At 45.7% G+C, this 16229-nt stretch overlaps 1 protein-coding gene across 18 annotated transcripts in view; it reads right to left on the reverse strand.

Annotated features, from left to right (window-relative positions):
- Positions 1 to 15205, reverse strand: part of r3hdm2 (R3H domain containing 2) — a 337844-nt gene extending 322639 nt beyond the window's left edge. For 16 of the 18 annotated variants that reach the window (XM_078201199.1, XM_078201196.1, XM_078201193.1 and 13 more), the window contains exon 1: positions 14806 to 15184. The gene's annotated coding sequence lies outside the window, so the exon portion shown is untranslated. Of the gene's footprint in view, positions 1 to 14805 lie in introns of all 18 variants that reach the window. The other 2 variants (XM_078201201.1, XM_078201195.1) reach the window with 2 other exon arrangements.
- Between the last annotated feature and the right edge of the window lie 1024 nt (positions 15206 to 16229).

A 16229-nucleotide genomic window follows, 5' to 3' on the forward strand; every position in this document is an offset into this window, starting at 1 on the left:
AGGAAGAGAAGGTGTTACAGGCTAATAGGCTGGAGGAAATAGATGTTCGGAGGGAGGATGTACTGGCAGTTTTGAATAAACTGAAGGTCGATAAGTCCCCTGAGCCTGATGGAATATATCCTAGGATTCTTTGGGAGGCAAGGGATGAGATTGCAGAGCCTTTGGCTTTGATCTTTGGGTCCTCACTGTCCACAGGGATGGTGCCAGAGGACTGGAGAGTGGCGAATGTTGTTCCTCTGTTTAAGAAAGGGAAGAGAAATGACCCTGGTAATTATAGACCGGTTAATCTTACTTCGGTGGTTGATAAATTGATGGAAAAGGCCCTTAGGGATGGGATTTACGACCATTTAGAAAGATCATAGAAGTGAAATCATAGAAACCCTACAGTGCAGAAGGAGGCCATTCGGCCCATCGAGTCTGCACCGACCACAATCCTACCCAGGCCCTACCCCACATATTTTTACCCGCTAATCCCTCTAACCTACGCATCCCAGGACTCTAAGGGGCAATTTTTTTAACCTGGCCAATCAACCTAACCCACACATCTTTGGACTGTGGGAGGAAACCGGAGCACCCGGAGGAAACCCACGGAGACACGAGGAGAATGTGCAAACTCCACACAGACAGTGACCCGAGCCGGGAATCGAACCCGGAACCCTGGAGCTGTGAAGCAGCAGTGCTAACCACTGTGCTACCGTGCCGCCCGTGCGGATTGATCCGGGATAGTCAGCACGGATTCGTGAAGGGCAAGTCGTGCCTCACAAATTTGATAGAATTTTTTGAGGAGGTAACTAAGTGTGTTGAAGAAGGTAGGGCAGTTGGATTTTAGTAAGGCGTTTGATAAGGTCCCCCATGGTCAGCTTATGATGAAAGTAAGGAGGTGTGGGATCGAGGGAAAGTTGGCCGATTGGATAGGTAACTGGCTGTCTGATCGAAGTGGTGGTGGATGGAAAATTTTCGGACTGGAGGCAGGTTGCTAGCGGAGTGCCACAGGGATCAGTGCTTGGTCCTCTGCTCTTTGTGATTTTTATTAATGACTTAGAGGGCTGTTGTAGGCTGCAAAGAGACATAGATAGGATGCAAAGCTGGGCTGAAAAATGGCAAATGGAATTTAACCCTGATAAACGTGAGGTGATTCATTTTGGTAGGACTAATTTAAATGTGGATTACAGGGTCAAAGGTAGGGTTCTGAAGACTGTGGAGGAACAGAGAGATCTTGGGGTCCATATCCACAGATCTCTGAAGGTTGCCACTCAAGTGGATAGAGCTGTGAAGAAGGCCTATAGGGTGTTAGCTTTTATTAACCGGGGGTTGGAGTTTAAGAGCCGTGGGGTTATGCTGCAACTGTACAGGACCTTGGTGAGACCACATTTGGAGTATTGTGTGCAGTTCTGGTCACCTCACTATAGGAAGGATGTGGAAGCGCTGGAAAGAGTGCAGAGGAGATTTACCAGGATGCTGCCTGGTTTGGAGGGTAGGTCTTATGAGGAAAGGTTGAGGGAGCTAGGGCTGTTCTCTCTGGAGCGGAGGAGGCTGAGGGGAGACTTAATAGAGGTTTATAAAATGATGAAGGGGATAGATAGAGTGAACGTTCAAAGACTATTTCCTCGGGTGGATGGAGCTTTACAAGGGGGCATAACTATAGGGTTTGTGGTGGGAGATACAGGAAGGATATCAGAGGTAGGTTCTTTACGCAGAGAGTGGTTGGGGTGTGGAATGGACTGCCTGCAGTGATAGTGGAGTCAGACACTTTAGGAACATTTAAGCGGTTATTGGATAGGCACATGGAGCACACCAGGATGATAGGGAGTGGGATAGCTTGATCTTGGTTTCAGATAAAGCTCGGCACAACATCGTGGGCCGAAGTGCCTGTTCTGTGCTGTACTGTTCTATGTTCTAGAGGCCTATAGTTTGGAATAAAATGCAACTTGGGCAAATCATTCACAGCTCAGTGAAGACAGTAGATATATGTTTACACAGTCCACCCTACTTAGATACTCCCTGCTCTAAGAATCTTGGTTGTTTTGGCATGACTTTGTGGTTCCCACCCACCAATCAGATCTCGTAACTTTTACTGGTGTAGTCAATACTGGATATTTGGGAATTGTCGCTGGTACAGTGTTTATTTGTCATGAACTGCAGAGTTGTGTCTTACATTTATATAGCACCGTTAACATAGTATAACATCCAAAAGCGCTTCACAGGGACATTACAAAACAAAATCTGACAACAAACGACCTGAGGAACTATTAGAGCAGGCCACCATTTAACAAACATCTTAAATGGAAGAGAAAAATTAGAACAGTTTAGGGAGTGAATTTCAGAGTTTAACGTCTAGATAACTGAAGATACAACCATGAATGGATGAAAATCGGAACAGAGAGACCAGAATTAGAAGAAAGCAGAATTCTCAAGTGTTCTGGGGCTGTGGAGTGTGGAGGAAGTGATAGAGATAGGGAGGGGCAAGGCCATGTTGAGAGGTGCTAATTGTAAAATTAAGGTATTACTGGATCTGGAGCCAATGCAAGGAACTCCTTCCCAAACAGCACTATCAGTATACCAGCATCTCTGGACTGCAGCAGTTCAAGATGACAGCTGACCACCGCCTTCAAGGGAAATTAGCGATGGGCAATAAATGTTGGCCGAGCCACGCCCCACATCCCATGAATTAATAAAACAAAGGTCAGGAAGGACAGGGAAAATGGGTAAATGGTGCAAAGCAAGATATGGGCAGCAGAGATTCAGATTAGCTCAAGTATACAGATAGGGCAGGGCAGGGTGGGGTGGGGGTCGTACAGCCAGCTAGGCGATTAAAATAATTGCGTCTGGCGGCAAATAAAGCACACAGAAAAGTTCCAGCAGCTGATGGCACAGGCAGGGGCAGAAATGGGCAATTTGGCCGAGGCAGAAATCATAGAAATCATAGAAACCCTACAGTACAGAAAGAGGCCATTCGGCCCATCAAGTCTGCACCGACCGTAGTTGGTGGAATGAGGCCACTTCTTCCTACAATTAGTATTTCCAATGATGTTTTCCACTTTCAACTTCTCTTGTTATCTAAAAGACAGTCTAGAACACTCCAAGTGATAAAAGCTGGTAACTGGATAATTTGTGCAAACAAACAAGCATCAAACTAGTTTCTGATTCAGGAATTTGGAACATCTACATTTCAAATGCACTTTAACATGGCACAAGAATCAAATCAATAAAACTCAGCCAACAGCAAGCATTTCGATGAAATGCTAAGATTCTATCATAGCACCTTTCCCCATTAAAGTAACTGGCCCATTTTTACATTTTTGGGAAGAAAATTATATCCCTTGTATGCAAAGTAAGTGAGGAATTCCAAACTTCAACCATTGGGGAAGTTTATAATTGATTGGATAGCAAGACTGGAAGATAGCAACACCTTAACAGAACTGGGTTCACAGTATCTTAAAATAAAAAGAAAAGCCGGCATCTAGACAGCACTTTCCACTACTGCCGGACATCTCGAAGTATGTTATAGCCAATGAGATGAAAACAGAAAATGCTGGAAATACTCAGCAAATCAGGCAGCATATGTGGAAAGAAGCAGACCTAACGCTTCAGGTCAAAAGACCTGTCATCAGAACTGACATTTGACAAAAGTTTATTGGCCTGAAACTTTAAATTCGGTTTCTCTCTCCAAAGAAGCTGCCTGACCTGCTGAGTATTCCCAGCATTTTTTGCTATCATCTGAGATTTCCAGCATCCACAGTATTTTGCTTTTGCCACAACCAACGAAGTACTTTTTGAAGTGTAGTAATGTAGGAAATGTAATGTAGTTGTTGTAATGTAGGAAACGCAGCAACCAAGTTGCGCATAGCAAACGCCCACAAAAAGCAATGTGATTATGAGCAGATATTTGTGATGTTGACTAAGTGGCCAGAACACCAGAAATAAGTCTGCTCTGCTTCAAAATAGTGCCATGCAATCATTTACATCACCAGATGAGTCAGATGGGGCCTCAGTCTCATCCAAAAGATAGCACCTCCAACAATACAGCATTCCCTCAGTACTGCACCGGAGTAAGTCTTGATTTTTGTGCTCAAGCCGCAGAATAGGACTTGAACCTGGAATCCTGTCATTATAGAGCCACCCACAAATCGAGAGCTGACAGTGATAACAACTCAACGTAATAATGGCATATATGTGACAGCAATCACATGACTGTAACCCGAGGGCTGCAAGTTACGTCAAACCACAGAACTCAGCATACCCTTTGTTGGACAGCGTTCAGTTCCCATTTTATTGAAGGAGACTTTTATTAAATGCAGGATTTCAAATGAGCATTTCTTCATCATCAGCAGAACAAATCAATAATAAAGTCCATTTTCTCTAATTACCTCAGCTTTAACACCCAGGCTCAAAGAAATGGGGTGGCACAGCGGTTAGCACTGCTGCCTCACAGCGCCAGGGACCCGTGTTCAATTCCAGCCTCAGGTCATTATCTGTATGGAATTTGCACGCCCTCCCCATGTCTGCGGGGGTTTCCTCCAGGTGCTCCGGTTTCCTCCCACAGTCCAAAGCTGTGCAGGTTAGATGGATTGGGTGTGCTAAATTGATCCTAGTATCTGGGGCACTAGCTAGGGTAAATATGAAAGGTTATGGAGATACAACCTGGGTGGGGTTGTTGTCGGTGCAGACTCGATGGGCTGAATGGCCATCTCCCTTCTGCACTGTAGGGGTTCTATGAAATCAGCAGAGGGCCGTTCTCAACCAAGATTCAAATTGGGAGCAGGACTCTGTAAACTACAGCCAATCACCTCAAAGCCAGACCTTCATTTCCCCAACATGCTACAGCACCACCAAGCTGATGCTTTTTTCTCAAAGACGTTTTGTCAAAGCACTGTGGCTCATAAAACACCCAAACTGCAAGATCATTTCCCTCCAACCACTGATGGCATTTAGTAAGATTGAATGTCAGTAAAATGCATGCATTTTGGTGCTCAAATTAAAGGATTTCACTGGCATTGTACATCCAATGTTACCAGCAAAACCACGAGAACATGTATATCATGTGTTAGAATGACAGCACCTTCCTCCAAACCCAAGACTTCCATCACTTAGAAAGACAAGGGCAGCAGACACATGGCAACACCACCACCTGCAAACTCCCCTCCAAGCGACACACCATCCTGACTTTAAACTATTATGCCATTCCTTCACTGTGGATTTACCTACACCTCCGGGACTGCAGCGGGTTCAAGATGGCAGCTCACCACCACCTTCTCAAGTGGCAATTAGGGATGGGCAATAAATGCTGACCTAGCCACTGACATCATGTGAAAGAATTTTTAAAAACTGTCCACTCAATCACTCCCTCTCCACTGTCCCCATCAAATGCTCCCAGCACAGGGTGAGATACAGAGTAAATCTCCCTCGACACTGACCCCATCAAACACTCCCAGGACAGGTACAGCACAGGGTTAGATACAGAGTAAAGCTCCCTCTACACTGTCCCCCATCAAACACTCCCAGGACAGGTACAGCACGGGGTTAGATACAGAGTAAAGCTCCCTCTGCACTGACCCCATCAAACACTCCCAGGACAGGTACAGCACGGGGTTAGATACAGAGTAAAGCTCCCTCTACACTGTCCCCCATCAAACACTCCCAGGACAGGTACAGCATGGGGTTAGATACAGAGTAAAGCTCCCTCTACACTATCCCCATCAAACACTCCCAGGACAGGTACAGCACGGGGTTAGATACAGAGTAAAGATCCCTCTACACTGTCCCCATCAAACACTCCCAGGACAGGTACAGCACGGGGTTAGATACAGAGTAAAGCTCCCTCTACACTGTCCCCATCAAACACTGCCCGGACAGGTACAGCACGGGGTTAGATACAGAGTAAAGCTCCCTCTACACTGTCCCCATCAAACACTCCCTGGACAGGTACAGCACGGGGTTAGATACAGAGTAAAGCTCCCTCTACACTGTCCCCATCAAACACTCCAAAAATAGATACAAGCACAGATCAGCATCAAAAGAGCACTGCTACTGCAATAAGGCAAATAAGGCACACTGTGCGAAGTCTGCACATTCTCCACGTGTCTGCGTGGGTTTCCTACGGGTGCTCCGGTTTCCTCCCACAGTCTGAAAGACGTGCAGGTTAGGTGCATTGGCCATGCTAAATTCTCCCTCAGTGTACCCAAACAGGAGTGTGGCGACTAGGGGATTTTCACAGTAACTTCATTGCAGTGTTAATGTAAGCCTACTTGTGACACTAATAAATAAACAAATTTGCCATTTTCTTCACTAGTGATCCTTGTGAATTCGAAAAAAAACTGCCAATTTACTGCAGAATAACGGGCAGTTAAATGTCTGTGCCCACCGGAAAGTGGGTGGAAGCAACCTAAATTCCTCTCATGCTGCCTATTTGAAATCACTTGTGAATCACTCACCCACCTATACACGGCTTTGTCTAATTCGAAAGAAAACGAAACTATGATTTTGCGTTGCAGTGCTCATTTCCCAGACCAGTCAGCCTAAACCACTTGGGTGGAAAGTGAGGCCACAAGTCATCAAGTTCTGAAACTACTCACAGGAACATGCTGACAATGAGCAATAAGGCAATCAGATTTGCAAAGAGAAACGTTTCCCTTTCAGATTCTGACTGGCATGCTGTACATTTCCAGTGTTCATAGAAAGGCTCCTTTCCTTTTGGAGATAGCAAAATACACAAAAAGTGGCAAACACCAATTCTTCCATCAAACCTTTACAATATTAACCACTATTGTTTCTGTTCCTCAACATCTCCATTCAGCAACCCACCACCCCCCTTCCCCCACCACTCTCTCAACCTTTTGAGGGAGGCAAAGAAAAACAGCTAGTCAAACAGAGGAATCATAGTCAGAGGCATCCACCCATCTCAGGAGATGAAGGACTGTGCCCGGGGTGTCTGTCACTTGTGTGTTGGACATGGTCTGTTGTGGCTGTAGAGGCTGATTCGCGAGTGACTGTCCCTTCCGCAGCTAGCACAGATGAATAATGTTGGCCCAAGGTCAACTGATGCCTTTTCCCTTTTCGCAGGATCTCTTTTCCACCATCTGGTCAGTTCTTTCGAATTTCTCATCCTTCCTGACCGCTGGTCTGCAGACACTCTGGGCAGCAGCAAAGATTTCCCCTGCAATGGCCCCCGATCTTGGTCAACTTAAAGACTCGCTTGTAGATACCCTAGCATCACAGACATGGGTAACTTGTTGATCTGGTGCAGACAGCAAGCTCACCATAGAGCGCGTCTTTGCGGATGAGGCTGTCATCCATTCAGCTCACAGTCAGTGGAGTCTCTGCTGACTGAAGAGGGTAAACATGCCAGAGACCCCTGCACACTGGTATACTTCCATATTCAACACTCAGGAGATGCCCAATATTCGCCTTAGGAAGTGGAGTTGGAAACCATCCAGCTGCTTTTCATGGTTTACATAAGTTGTGATGTGGAGATGCCGGTGTTGGACTGGGGTAAACACAGTAAGAAGTTTAACAACACCAGGTTAAAGTCCAACAGGTTTATTTGGTAGCAAAAGCCACACAAGCTTTCGAAGCCTCAAGCTCCTTCTTCAGGTGAGTGGGAAATCTGATTCAGTCATTTTATTCCTGAGTTAGGTGCCTGGATTCCTGCAGATGCACCTAACTCAGGAATAAAATGACTGAATCAGATTTCCCACTCACCTGAAGAAGGAGCTTGGAGCTCCAAAAGCTTGTGTGGCATTTGCTACCAAATAAACCTGTTGGACTTTAACCTGGTGTTGTTAGACTCCTTACTGTGTTTACATAGGTTGTCCATGCTTCACGACTGTAAAGGAGTGTGCTGAGGACACCAAGCCTGACACACACGGAGCTTTGTATTTTCAGTTAGATTACTGTTGATCCACACTCGACTTTGCAACTTTGATATGACAGCTGTGGCCTTAACAATCCTGGTGCTGGATCTGGCATCAAGGGACAGTTTGCTTGTATCTGTTAATCTAAGGTATGGAAACCAATGCAATGGGAGAAAAGTTGGAACATCCTTCTCTAACCTCAGACGGCAAGCTATCTAACCCAAGAGACCACAGTAATCGGATAGCAGATCCCCTAATGACCCAGTTGCGTTTGACAAATATTGGTCACTCTCAAACTCAGCTAGCTCCTATTTGAAAGCTTGCAGCAAAGCTACACTCACTGCACTTGCTGGCAGTGAGTCGTCCCCCCACCAGCTTCATTCTGGATCAGCTGAGCATTGGAGACTCAACAAAGCTACTGAGAAATGGACTGAAGGCCTTTCTGTGCATGCATCCCGCACCCTATTTACCTGAGCCTATCGAGCTTAAGTGCAGGTTGGTGGAGCAAACATTGAGTGATCCCAAAATGTGTGTCTGGGTATGTCATGATGTGGAGATGCCGGCGTTGGACTGGGGTAAACACAGTAAGAAGTCTAACAACACCAGGTTAAAGTCCAACAGGTTTATTTGGTAGCAAACGTCACTAGCTTTCGGAGCGCTGCTCCTTCGTCACCTGATGAAGGAGCAGCTCCCACTCACCTGACGAAGGAGCAGCGCTCCGAAAGCTAGTGGCGTTTGCTACCAAATAAACCTGTTGGACTTTAACCTGGTGTTGTTAGACTCCTTACTGTGTCTGGGTATGTCCCAGTTTAATTGGCTAAAACCAGGCAGCTCACCAGCACAACAATTATCAAGAAAATTCATAAACCATGACAAGTCCATCCATCTGGTCCCAGTAAGTTGGGCCTGGATTCCTGCAGATGCACCAAACTCAGGAACAAAACGACTGAATCTGCCACAGCTGACCAGCAACAAGCACGTGATCTTGAAACCAAATCAACTCTTCTCCAATCTCCACACCACCACCCCAACCTCCAAACTACAACAGCTACCAGTTTGTCATTAGACAAAACATGTAAGGCTTCAGACCTGAATGGACAAACAATAGGAATTCTTTGAGCATGACAAGTCACGCACCAGGAAACAGGCAGTTTCAAGATTTCATCAACACAACTAGAGATGGGCATAAAATGCAATTTTACCAATACCACCCAACTCCCAGAAACATTTTTAAAATCTTGACCATAGCATGGGCACACACCATATTCCATCATACAGCATTGGCACAGGTGGGAGACTCCAGCAGTTACTACATGCTCTTCTGACCAACTAAAGGAGGCTCCAAGGCCAGGATACATGAGAACATTCAGACATAGCCTGTCTCTCAGTAGTTCTGACCTAATGCTCTGATTTTCAGCAGTTATTTGATGAACAACTGGCTTGTGGATGGTGGAAGGACATGCAGAAATGCTTGTTACCATAAGGCACCAACATCAAAATCCAAGCCCCAGGAACCTTGTCAACAATTACTTAACCCTGAAGTTTAAGAAAGGGATTTTGGCAAAGGTGTATGCCTGCTACAAGACCCACTCCCCCTCCAAAATACTCGGTTAGTATTAGCCAAAATAAACATCCTGGCAATCCTTTTCACTTGCACAAAACCATTTCACACATTTTGATCTTGGAGATAGTAGATAGGACAGGAGGAAGCTCTTTTGGTCCATAGCTAGGAGATCTGAATCATGAAGTGTTCATATATTATACATCTTGTATTTGACCAGCTTGACCTAAATGGCATATCTCCTGTCACTGAAAAAGGACAAGTCAAAAATCTGAACGCCCTTTCAGAACATGGTCCTTAACAACTGTGGAAAGGTTAAAAGTTTCAGCCTCTAAAACCCAAGGGGATCAGTACCCTTGAGTTCAGCAAAGTCATTTGCATTCAGGGGCCCTCGCATTTGTGATGGTGTTTGGGAATGCTAAATCCTCACAATCTAGATCTATTGAAATACTAACTGCAAAAAAGGTCCACCAAGTCTTTCACGTGTCAGTTAGTGACACTCCAAGACAAATCCTTATGATGTCATTCAGCAAGTGTTCACACCAACATTTATAATTCAACCAGCACTAAAACAGTATAAACAGCATTTAACTATTTTTCTCAATGTGGTTTGTGGGATTTTCCTGTGAGCAAATTGGTTGCTGCATTTTTCTAAATTACATCAATGACTGTACTTCAAAACTACTTTAACTTTAGGCAAGAACTGAAGAATGTAGATTGGGGGCAGATGTTTGAGGGCAAATCAACATCTGGGGCACGTGGGAGGCTTTAAAGTGCAAGTTGAAAGGAATTCAGGACCGGCACATTCCTGTAAGGATGAAGTATGGCAAGTTTCGGGAACCTTGAATAACGAGAGATGTTGTGAGCCTGGTCAAAGAGAAAAATGAAGCATTTGTCAAGGCTAGGAGGCTGGGAACACACGAAGCAAGTGTGGAATACAAGTAGAAAGAAACTTAAACAAAGAGTTAGGGGGGCTAAAAGGGGTCATGAAAAGTCATTGGTCAGCAGGATTAAGGAAAATCTCAAGGTTTTTTATACCTATATAAAGAGCAAGAGGGTAGCCAGGGAGAGGGTTGGCCCACTCAAGGACAGGGGAGTGAATCTATCTGTGGAGCCAGAGGAAATGGGCGAGGTATTAAATGTGTCAGTATTCACCAAAGAGGAGGACTTGGCGGATGATGAGTCTGGGGAAGGGTGCATAGATAATTTGAGTCACGTTGAGATAAAAAGGAGGGGGTATTGGGGTTCTTGAGAAACATTAAGGTAGACAAGTCCCCAGGGCCTGATGGGATATACCCCAGAATACAGAGAGGAAATTGCTGGGGCCTTCAGAGAAATCTTTGTATCCTCACTGGCTACAGGGAAGGTCCCAAAGAATTAGAGAATAGCCAAAGTTGTTCCTTTGTTTAAGAAGGGTAGCAAGGATAATCCAGGTAATTACAGGCCGGTGAGCCCTACATCAGTGGTAGGGAAATTATTGGAGAGGATTCATCAAGACGGGATTTACTTCCACCTGGAAATAAGTGGACATATTAGTGAGATGCAACATGGTTTTGTGAAGGGGAGATCATGTCGCGCTAACTTGATGGAGTTTTTTTTTTTTTACACAGAGGGCGGTGGGTGCCTGGAAACTGTTGCCGGGGGAGGTAGTGGAAGCGGATACGGTAGTGATTTTTAAGGGGCATCTTGACAAATACATGAATAGGATGGGAATAGAGTGCTACGGTCCCCAGAAGGGTAGGGGGTTTTAGTTCAGACGGGCAGCATGGTCGGTGCAGGCTTGGAGGGCCGAAGGGTCTGTTCCTGTGCTGCAATTTTCTTTGTACTTCATTAGTTGTCACAAGTTTCTGAATGTCCAGAAGATACAAAAGGTTGCATAAAACTGCATAGTGGTACAGTGGTTAGCACTGCTGCCTCACAGCTCCAGGGATCTGAGTTTAATTCCGGCCTTGGGTGACTGTGGAGTTTGCACATCCTCCCCATGTCTGCATGGGTTTCCTCTGGGTGTTCCAGTTTCCTTCCACAGTGCAAAGATGTGCAGGTTAGGTGGATTGGCCATGGTAAATTGCCCCTTAGTGTCAGAGGGATTAAATATGTGGGGTTAGAGCCTGCGCGGGATTGTTGGCGGTGCCAGCTCGATGGACTGAATAGCCTCCTTCTGCACTATAGGGAGTCTATGATTCTATGAATGCAACCTCTTTTGCCAATGAGTAGAGCCCCGTGCATAAAACTCTGGAGAATGATCACTTGAGCAACGACACATATCCATTCACAGAATGTAGAGGTGTGACGATGAAAAGGAAGAAGTGCGCATATGATAGATGTCAGGTAAAAAATACAAAGAAGGATCAGGCTGAATATAGAAGGACCAGAGGACAGTGAATAAAATCAAGAAAAGCAAGGAGAGAGCATGAAAAGAGACTGGCAGTTAACGTCAAAGGGAATCCCAAGATCTTTTATAAGCGTATAAATAATAAAAGGGTGATAAAGGAAGGAGTAGGGCTGATTAAGGATAAAAAGGGCACTTGCACAAGGAGGCAGGTAAAACAGCAGAGATATTACACAGGTATTTTACATCTGTCTTTACAAATGAAGACAATACTACCCAGGCCGAGGACAGAGAGGAAGCAACTGATGTAATCAAAGCACTTCCAATGGAGAAGGAGGTGGTGTTAGAAAGGCCATCTTAAAAATGATAAGGGACCAGGATCAGATAAGATCCATCCAAGGATACTGAGGGAAGTGAGAGTGGGAATTACAGAGACACGAGTGATAATCTTCCAGTCTTCCTGTGACAGGGAGGTGGTATCGAAGGACTAGGGAATTGAACGTCACACCTTTTGTTCAACAAGGATAAAACTGACAGCTACAGACCAGTCAGTTTGACTTTAGTGGTACAGAAACTTCTGGGAACTATGGTTCAGGACAAAATCAACAGTCGCTTTGACAAAGGGTCATCTGGACTCGAAACGTCAGCTCTTTTCTCTCCTTACAGATGCTGCCAGACCTGCTGAGATTTTCCAGCATTTTCTCTTTTGGTTTCAATCGTCATTTAAACAGGTTCAAGAGAAGCAAGCATTAAGGGGAAAATAATGTTTAACTAACCGGAAGCTTTTTGAGGAGGTAACAGAGGAGGTTGATAAGGGCAATTCTGTTGATGTGGTGTATCTGGAATTTCAAAAGGCATTTGATACAGTGCCACACAACAGACTTGATAGCAAAATTCTAGCTCATGGAGCAAAAGGGAAAGTAGCCACTTGGATATGAAATTGGCTGAAACAGAGCAGAGATAAATAGTTGTTCTTCACATCAGAGGAAGGTTTGTAGTGGAGTTCCCCAAGAGTTAGTGTTGGAACCCTTGCTCTTCCTGATATAAGACATCGACATATTTAGGGCATGATTTTAAAAATTCCAGATGATACGAAGATTGGAAACACTGTCATTGTGAGGAGGATAGTCTTGAACTTCAAAAAGAGTATAGACAAACTGGTGGAGTGAACAGATAAATGGCAGGTGAATTTCAATGGAGAGTAGTGTGGGGTGATTCATTTTAACAGGAACAATATGGAGAGACAGTATAAAGGGAGGAACTCGAAAGGATGTGCAGTAACAGAAGGACCTTGGTGTTTATGTACATACATCATTGAAGATAGCAGGGCATGTTGAGAGAGTAGTTAATAAGGCATATTGTATTTTCAGCTTTTTTAACAGGAACATTGAGTACAAGAGTAGAGGGGTCATGTTGAATTTGTTTAACACACTGTTAGGTCTCATCTGGCATACTTTATCCAGTTGGATAAATTGGATCGAATTGCAAATTGGTTTTGGGAGCAAGCAAGGAGATGGATTTGGGTTTGCCTGGTCTGCTCTGAGCAGTGGCTTTATAATTTTAAGATGGAGTCAAAAGAACATTTTTAAAAAAGAAAACACACAAGTGCCACCGACACATGGGAGCAGGCTTAAAAACTGCTTTAAGCAGCTACATTGGGGATATCACCGAGAAAAGATGTCCACTCCCCAAATTTAAAGTTGAGCCTTTACAAAAGGATCCTGGTGTTCAAAAGAGGATCATTCAAAGCTGGGGTGCCTCTCAAGTACACTCTGATCACATAACCACCATGGAAGAATGAGTGCCTAAAGGGCACTTTAGAGGGCAGCATGGTGGCACAGCGGTTAGCACTGCTGCCACAGTGCCAGGGACCGGGGTTCAAATACACATTGTCCAGGGAGACAGATCGTCAACACAGATGCCTTGAGCTACCAACTGCTACCCACCAGCCTATTGTCACCTCTGAAGATGGGCGAAGTCATCATGACGTTGAACTTCATGGACTGTCAAGCAAATTCAGGCTTGGATCCAAAAAGGTCCACATGTTGGCAAAGCTACATTATATCATCCTAAGCGGTGTACTGTCATCATGGTGGTATAGTGGTTAACACTGGTGCTTTACAGCGCCGGGGACCCGGATTCGATTCCTGGCTTGGGTCACTGTGTGTGTATAGAGTCTGCACGTTCTCCCCGTGTCTGCGTGGGTTTCCTCCGGTTTCCTCCCACAGTCCGAAAGACACGTAGGTTAGATGGATTGGCCCTACTAAAGCCTCCCTCAGTATTCAAAGATGTGCAGGTTAGGTGGATTGGCCATGCTAAATTGTCCCTCAGTATTCAAAGGTGTAGGTTAGGTGGATTGGCCATGCTAAATTCTCCCTTAGTGTCCAAAGACGTGCTGGTTAGGTGGATTGACCATGCTAAATTCTCCCTTAGTGTCCAAAGACGTGCTGGTTAGGCGGATTGGCCATGCTAAATTCTCCCTTAGTGTCCAAAGACGTGCTGGTTAGGTGGATTGGCCATGATAAATTGCCCCTCAGTATTCAAAGATGTGTAGGTTAGGTGGATTGGCCATGATAAATTGTCCCTCAGTATTCAAAGATGTGTAGGTTAGGTGGATTGGCCATGCTAAATTCTCCCTTAGTGTCCAAAGACGTGCTGGTTAGGTGGATTGGCCATGCTAAATTCTCCCTGAGTGTCCAAAGATGTGCAGGTTAGGTGGATTGGCCATGCTAAATTCTCCCTCAGGTGTACCCGAACAGGAGTGTGGCGACTAGATTTTCACAGTAACTTCATTGCAGTGTTAATGTCAGTCTACTTGTGACACTAAGAAAATACACTTTAAAACTTCAACACCAGGCTGGGGTGCCTCTCAAGTACAGTCTGATCACAGAAGCATCATGTGGAAGAATGAGTGCCCCCCCCCCATAAAAAAAAGCAACAGCCTCATGGAAGTACACAAACTTGATTTGGCTGCTTGATGAGGAAGAACATGCTGCAAGTGCTTTGAAGCATCTCCCTCCCCCGGCGCCTCCTGAAGGCCTCCCACCCTCTGGCCTCAAACTCACCGCCTCACACTCCGGGCTCCGGGCCGCCGCCGCCGCCTTCCTCACCAAAAGTCGGCGCTCGCACCAACAAAGCGTCCGTTACCGAGAGCCTCCCTCCACCCCCTCCCCTCAAAATAACATCAAAAAGCAAGCCCCCCAAATTAATAAAACCAGTGCTGCCCCAGAGAGAGAGAGAGAGAGGGGGGCGGAGGGGAGGGGGAAGAGAGAGGGGAGGGGGAGGAGGAGAGGGGGGGAAGGGAACACAACTAAAAGAAATGAGAAAGAAAGCAAACTGCGGAGAAAAAGGGGGGGGGAAAATAAAGAGAGGAAGGAAAAAAAGAAAGAAAATAATCTGGCCGGCTCCGGCGCCTGCGTGCTACGTCACGCCTTCCTGCCCGCCCCGTGACGTCAGCCGGAGGGCTCCGTGCCCGTGACGTCACCGCTTTCTGCGTACCGCGCCGGCGCACCCCGCCACTCGCGGGCTCGGGAACATTGTCCAGCTCGCGCCGCCAGCGCCGCGCCAGCCGGAGCACGCGGCATCCGCTCAGCAGCGCCTCATCTTCCAAATGTCCCCAGTGGCTGTACCCGCCCAATATCAGGGTGCGCTCACACCATGGCTATGCTATTGAATGCCAAGCAGCCATGGGTTAGATTCTCTCATGGCAGACGCTCATTGCTGGGAACTTAACAAATGTTAAAGTAAATAAGCATAGCACAGTGGTTTACATGTGACACAAAAAGGTAGGCCCGAGGCAATAGCTGTTTAATCGCGTCCCCTCAGTAATGTCATAATCTTTAACGGTAGATGGATGGAATGTACCTTCAGACAATGTTCATTTAATCATGTCTTAATCACAGTTTCAGTGCTGTTAGCAAGGTCATTCAGCTGTGTCCAGTTGAAATATGTAGTGAACCATCCCCTATGTCTGCGCTGACTATTTCATGTATATGATGTGGAGGTGCCGGCGTTGGACTGGGGTAAACACAGTAAGAGTCTTAACAACAACACGTTAAAGTCCAACAGGTTTATTTGGTAGCAAGTACCATTAGCTTTCAGAGCGCTGCCACTTCGTCAGATGGAGTGGATACCTGCTCTCAAACAGTGCACAGTAAGAAGTCTCACAACACCAGGTTAAAGTCCAACAGGTTTATTTGGTAGCAAATACCATAAGCTTTCGGAGCACTGCTCCTTCGTCAGATGGAGTGGATATCTGCTCTCAAACAGTGCACAGTAAGAAGTCTCACAACACCAGGTTAAAGTCCAACAGGTTTATTTGGTAGCAAATACCATAAGCTTTCGGAGCACTGCTCCTTCGTCAGATGGAGTGGATATCTGCTCTCAAACAGTGCACAGACACAGAAATCAAGTTACAGAATACTAATTAGAATGCGAATCTCTACAGCCAGCCAGGTCTTAAAGGTACAGACAATGTGGGTGGAGGGAG

This window comes from Mustelus asterias, chromosome X (assembly GCF_964213995.1).
Source record: "Mustelus asterias chromosome X, sMusAst1.hap1.1, whole genome shotgun sequence".
Lineage (NCBI taxonomy): Eukaryota > Metazoa > Chordata > Chondrichthyes > Carcharhiniformes > Triakidae > Mustelus > Mustelus asterias.